General features: G+C 56.0%; 1 protein-coding gene across 2 annotated transcripts in view; it reads right to left on the reverse strand.

Moving 5' to 3' along the window:
* EMP2 (epithelial membrane protein 2) overlaps positions 1–6,053 on the reverse strand; it is a 45,580-nt gene extending 39,527 nt beyond the window's left edge. Inside the window, exon 1 of one of the 2 annotated variants that reach the window (XM_059881220.1) lies at positions 5,983–6,053. The gene's annotated coding sequence lies outside the window, so the exon portion shown is untranslated. 2 annotated transcript variants of the gene reach the window in all.
* Between the last annotated feature and the right edge of the window lie 384 nt (positions 6,054–6,437).

Genomic DNA, 6,437 nt, shown 5'->3' on the forward strand with positions numbered 1-6,437 from the left:
CTCCTGGCATGTACATGTTTGTACCCACCATCTTCTTCGTGGAACTGAAACCTCTTTTGAAGAAAGGGAAATCCCCCTTTGCCTACACGGCTCACTGCCCAGAGTCATGTGCTAACAGCCACCAGGATGAAAGTGGGCAAGCCAGATGCTCCCTCAGCTTTCCTTTGGTTCAGGCAAACCACAAACACCTTTAGCCACTTCCACGAACATCAATATTCCAACTCTTCTGATCCCCAGAACAACCGTCCAAGGCATTGGAAGGCATGATGACCCTCATCAAAGATGCAGAGACTCCTTCAGAAGTTGAGTGGCACATCAAGTCTGAAGCTGAACGCTGGGGCCTCTTTGTAGAAGAGGAGCTTGGGCGGGGAGCTCACAGATATTTCAAGACTGTTGTCAAAGGGATGAACATCTCTGGAGAAGGAAATGGCAACCCACTCCAATATTCTTGCCTGGAAAATTTCATGGATGGAGGAGCCTGACAGGCTCTTTGCCCATGGGGTCACAAAGAGTCAGACAGGGCTGAGTGACTAACACTTACACTTCTGCCATCTCCCCGAAGGCAGTCACCAAGATTTTTACCAAACCCAAGGATCATCATTGCTTATTAATGACACCTTTCCATTATTTCAAAAAATGAGTTTACCACATCAACCTCAGTGTTTCACCCTATGCAGTAGTGAAACTATGGGTTTGTGTTCTGTTTGTGTTTTTTTTCCCCCAAATATCAATGGAGAAAAAGACATAATTACTCTTTTTGTTTGTTTCACATTCAGCTATGAACTTCTAAAAATGATCTTGGTTACCACCAGTGATAATACACTTTGGGAAACATTCATTAGAATAAGATGAATGAGACTTTGGGTCACATGTATTCATTGCAAAAATTGTTAACTAACTTCATTTTGGGCTTCCCTGGTGGCTCAGAGGGCAAAGCATCTGCCTGCTCATTTTAAGGAAAAAAAGCTCTCAAGAGAAGTTTGTGATCAAAAGCATCAGAAAGGGAAACCTTCAAAGGGACTTTTCTATTGGACAAACTTACTTGATCTTAGGCTTACAAGCAGTTTGCATTGAGGGACTTAACCAGTCCCTCTCTGCATCCTGCAGGGTGAGAGATGTTTCACACCCAAATTTCTCAGCTCAGTTTTGGCACCAAATATCCAAATATCTAGAGCTTATATCCCTCAGCTCTAGACCTAGGAGTGCTAGGAAGCTTCTAGAAGCTGATGTTGTCTAACCTGTCCAAGGAGGGCAGGAAGTTGGGAGAATCTCTTCACCTTCAGTCCCTTTCTAGATCAACTGAAGCCCAGCTTCCCAAAAAGGTGAGAGTCCTGGGAATTTAACTATTCAGGTCAACAACTCCTTGTTAAGCCCTGGAGATACCATGTGAACAAACCAAGTGTCCTCAGATGGGAAGACGGCTTTTCTCCAGCCCCCAAGTCTTCCTACTTCCTGCCTGAGGATGGATGATATTCCCAGAGCCCAACAGCTCTGGCTGGGAGTGACCTGAGGCCAGTGGGAACTGACCCATTGCTCTTGGCCCACCTGTCACTGATCAGCACGCAAGCGTGGAAACTCAACATCTTGGATGGATGACACGTGCCATAAGGGTCCCTGGGACCTGGAGGACCATAACGGGACCTGGCCTAGGAACCCACTGGCAACTCCCAGTCATCCAGCTCCTTGGCAATGAGTCCCCAGACCCAGTTCTAGCCCAGGTACTGCTGCCAACCTGCTGAGTGACCTTGAGTGAGTCACTCCTCCTCTCTGAGCATCCCTAGCAGTTACATTGGGACTTTTAAGGCCCTTTGTTGTTGTCATTCAGTCACCAAGTCACGTTCCACTCTTTGTGACCCCACAGACTGCAGCACGCCAGGCTTCCCTGTCCTTCACTATCTCCCGAAGTTTGCTCAAACTCATGTCCATTGAGTCAGTGATGCCATCCAACCATCTCCTCCTCTGTCACCCCCTTCTCCTTTTGCCTTCAATTTTTCCCAGCATCAGGGTCTTTTCCAGTAAACTGGCTCTTCACATCAGGTGGCCAAAGTAATGGAGCTTCAACTTTAGCATCAGCCCTTCCAATGAATATTCAGGGTTGATTTCCTTTAGGATTGACTGGTTTGATGTCCTTGCAGTCTAAGGGACTCTCCAGCATGTTCTCCAGCACCACAGCTTGAAAACATCAGTTCTTTGGCACTCAGCCTTCTTTACGGTCCAACTCTCATATCCGTACTAAGGCCCTTATGCCCCTGAAACACTCTGATCCTAGCCCACAGAGGCCCAGGGCACTCTCACGCCTCCCAGCCTCTCCCAGGGCTTAGCCGCCTGGAAGAGCCCCAGTGACTGGAGCTGGGACAGCGAGTGCTGCCGTGGTTGCCCAGTTACAGGCCGGTGCTCTTGCTGGGTGGCAGCTCTGCCTTGGGTATTTTTAGACACCCCCATCGGCCTGTCCCTAACAAGAGCCAGACGCATCTGACAATCCCCAGCCACAGGCCAGTCCTGCCAAAACTGCGCTTTGGGGTCACTCCTGCAGGAAGCCGGGTGAGAAGGGGCGCCTCCTTTTTCCAGCACCCCCACCCCATCCCTGCTCTTCCCTGGATGAGATGACGCCAACATCCAAGGGTCAGGTCCCAGTTCTGTCTAAGGTGCCAGCTGCCCTGGTTCCCCAGCTGCTGCTGCCAATCGCCCAGTAAGAGGTCCCTGGAGCCCACCCCCCTGTCTTGGAGTCCTGCCGTCAGCTTTTAATGGCCTCTCCTGGAAGGACTCTGCTTCCCTCTTTGGAGGGATGGCTGTCACCACCCCATGACTGGAGAACCCACCTCTGCGCCACGTTAGCCCCCGAAGCCAGGGTCAGAGGCCTCATTTGCCCACAAAGCTGGGCAGCAGCCACATGTTGCAACACACACACACACCAATCTGCCTTCCCCAGGACAGTCCGCTGGACTTCTGCCTTCCAAACAAATCCCGCCAAGCAGCCAGCAATCCACCACCACCCCATCTGGCCTGGAAAGGCATTCCTGTATTTTTGTCTCGACAGACTTCCCTTCCTGGTCACGTCTGACGGAGTTCACTGTGACAAAGAGCCAGCCTCCACTATGCCCCTGTCAACCAGGAAGGCCCCGGAGGGCAGGGGAGTAAGGGCAGGCCTGGGATGAGACATGGGCCCGTTGAGCCTTCCTGGGAATCACCCATGGCTGGAAAATCGAGAGCCTGTGCACATGCACACACGTGCTTTAAGCTCCCGCCCTGAAGATAATATGCACAAGGCAGACAGAAAATCTAGGTGAAACATTCACTTCCACTCTATAAACAAAGGGCTTCAGACAAGACTTGTGTGTGCAGGGGAGTGGCAGGGAGGACAGGATGGTTGTGCCCTGGATCTACAACTGACTGCCATGGACCTTTGCCAGCCCCTCTGTGTGCTGTGTGTGTTCAGTCTCGTCCAACTCTGTGACCGCATGGACTCCAGGAGTCCACCGGGCTCCTCTGTCCATGGATTGTCCGAGCAGGTACACTGGAGTGGGTTGCCATTTCCTTCTCCAGGGGATCTTCCCGACCCAGGGAGCAAACCCACATTTCCTATGTCTCCTGCATTAGTAGGTAGATTCTTAAGCACTGTACCACCTGGGAAGCCCCTCATAAACTGTGCCCTAACCTGGGGCCTGGAAGGCAGAAGAGGGCTTGGCCTCTCCCCTCTGGGTGGGGCAGCGCAGTATCAGTGCCCACCGGCCTGGCCCTGCCCTCACCCGCCCTCTGGCCCCCACTCTGTGGCTTCCAACGCAGTCACTTGTTCCCAGATTTCGGGTGAATCTCGATATCCCCACTGGAAGGACAGAGGCAGCTACAGGCTATGTGGCCCACTCCCTGCCTCCCACTCCCCAATTCCCAGCAAGGGTGGAGGACGCTGATCCAAAAACCCTAGGTGGGAAAACAGGTTCTGCACCTTCCTGCCACCCCCATGCCCTCCCTCTGCCTCGGGCTTGGCATCTGCCAAGGGCCCCGTGGGCATTGGGGCCCTGATTTCCCCAGAATGGTCTTCCCCCTGCCTCTCCAAGTCCCACCAGGGCATCTCCAGGTGTCACTATAAGTAGGGACTGGGGAAAACAGACGGAGATCCAAAGTCTGGCTCTTGGCACCTACTAGCCCAAGGACCTTGAGAAACTGACTTAAGGTCTCTGGCCTGGCTCTTCCCACCTGCAGCCTGGGAGCGTGTAGGAGCTGGTGCAGGGTGGTGGGGTGGGTGGGGGGTGGCTTCTGGAGCGTGCCGTGCCCTGCAGAGGCTCTATCAGCTTCGCTTCCCTTCCTCGTCCCTTCCAGACTCCTGGGGAAACCTGGCTTCAGTCCCTTCCTCACCCTTCTTCCACTTCCTTATACTGAGGCCAAATTCTGGGGAGAGGTAGCCGGCAACCGTGACTGGCCTCCCAGATTTCTAGCTGATTCAGACTGAAGCACAGAGGTGGCTGCAGACTCGGTTTAATTGTGGCAGGATATACAGAACATAACATTAATCATTTTCACCACTTTTAAGTGTAGAATTCAGTGCCATTAAATACATTTACCATGTCATAGGACCATCACCACTATCTATACCCCAAATCTCTGCATCCTCCCCACCTCTGTACCCATTAAACAAGGACTCCCCATCCCTCTCCCCAGCCCAGCTAACCTCTACTCTACTTTCCGTCCCTATGAACTCGCCTATTCTAAGTGTCTCCTATCAGTGAAGGCATACAATACTGGGGCCGCTGGCTTCTCAAGACCCTCTCCAAGCCCCTTACCTTACTCCTCACCCTGCCTGTCACTTTTTACCTGTTCTCTGCATTTTAGATACAGCTAAGTTCAAAGATCACCCCCAGGACACTTCACATGTACCGCTTAGGAGCCTGGGAGGGGGCACTGACCATTTTCCCAAACCTGAAACGGGGCTGTCATTCTTGTTCCAAAGTCAGAGGTGGGTTCGGTGGCTTGGAGGGAGGGGCTTTGCAGTGTGGGGTCTCCGGCAGGTAGAGGTGCCCCCACCTAACCCTCATTCTTGAGGTTCCCGTGTCAGCCCCCAAACAGGGCCTCCCCGGGATGGATTTGGTGGTGGTGGTTTACTTGCTAAGTTGTGTCCGACTCTTGCGACCCCATGGACTGTAGCCGCCAGGCTCCTCTGTCCATGGGATTCTCCAGGCAAGAATACTGGAGTGTGTTGCCATTTCCTTCTCCAGGGGATCTTCCCAACCCAGGAATCAAATCCAGGTCTCCTGCATTGCAGGCAGATTCTTTACCGGTGGGTTTAGGACCCTGGGTTTGGGAAGAGTGTATAGGCAGGCTTTCTATACACGAACGCTAGCCTCCCGTCGCTCTGGACCTATGGGTGGGGCCCTCAATGCTCCTCCCCAGTCCAACCGCAGGGGAGAGGGGACAGAGGCGTCAACCAAGCCCCTCCACCGCCCCAGACCGAAGTCAGCAGCTCCTCGCCGCTGGGGGGCGCCACGGAGCCGCCGCCGCCGCCGCCGGGGGCCAAGAGGGACCCACCGACCCAGCCTGGGTGCAGCAGGTCCCGCGCGCTCCCACGAGGCTGGGGACCCGCGCCAAGGCGCCGGGGACTCTCACACGACGAGAGCGGGGCGGCCCGGGATCCCAGAGCCCTGGGAGTAGAGTTGGCGGGGGCGAGGGGAGTCGCCCTGACTCCTCCCCAAACTTTTCCCGCCCGCCTCGGCGCGAAAGGCGAAGGAAGCAATCCGGGGGTGGGAAGGTGGAATCCGGGATCCAGGGCGGGCCGGGCGCAAGCGGGAAGCCGGCCCGCGTGCGATCTGGCGGAGGAACAGTGGATTTTCCTCAGGGAAGGGGCCCCTCCCTGCCCCCCACCCCAATCGCAGGGATCTCCCTGCGTCGGGTACTTGCAGGGGCTCGCGCCCCGTGCTGCACCGGATCTCGCTGCCCGGAGCGCCCCCCGCCCCGACCAGCGCGCGGCTCCCGGGCGCGCCCCCGACTCACCGGACGCGGGCGGCTGGACCGACCGACGGGCTGGGGCGCGAGGCGAGGCCGCCGGGCTGTTTTGAAGCTCTGGGCTGGGACTGCGCGCTCTCCCTCCTCCCTCTCGCTGGCGCCGAGCCTCCTCCCCACGTCCCCCTCCTTCCCCGACCCCGCCTCCCGGGGCGTGATGTCAGGAGCCGGGAGAGCCGAGGGGGAGGGACCGCGGGAGGCTGGTGGGGGACCCGGGAGGGGAAGGCCGGAGCCGGGGAGCGACCCCAGCCCCAGCCCGCCTCCCTGCGATCCTTTGGGCCAGTTTGGGGCAGAGCTGGTAGCCGGGTGGGGGTGGGGGGGAAGGAAGGAGGGAGTGGGTGCTCGAAGGCTCTCTGCACTGCATTCGCCCTTCTCCCTCCACCCCTGCCCGTCTTCTCCCCGTTCTCTTCCCCTCCTGTAACGCTTAAGGACCAGCGTTGTGGAAT

The sequence above is a fragment of the Bos taurus genome, chromosome 25 (genome assembly GCF_002263795.3).
Source record: "Bos taurus isolate L1 Dominette 01449 registration number 42190680 breed Hereford chromosome 25, ARS-UCD2.0, whole genome shotgun sequence".
NCBI lineage: Eukaryota > Metazoa > Chordata > Mammalia > Artiodactyla > Bovidae > Bos > Bos taurus.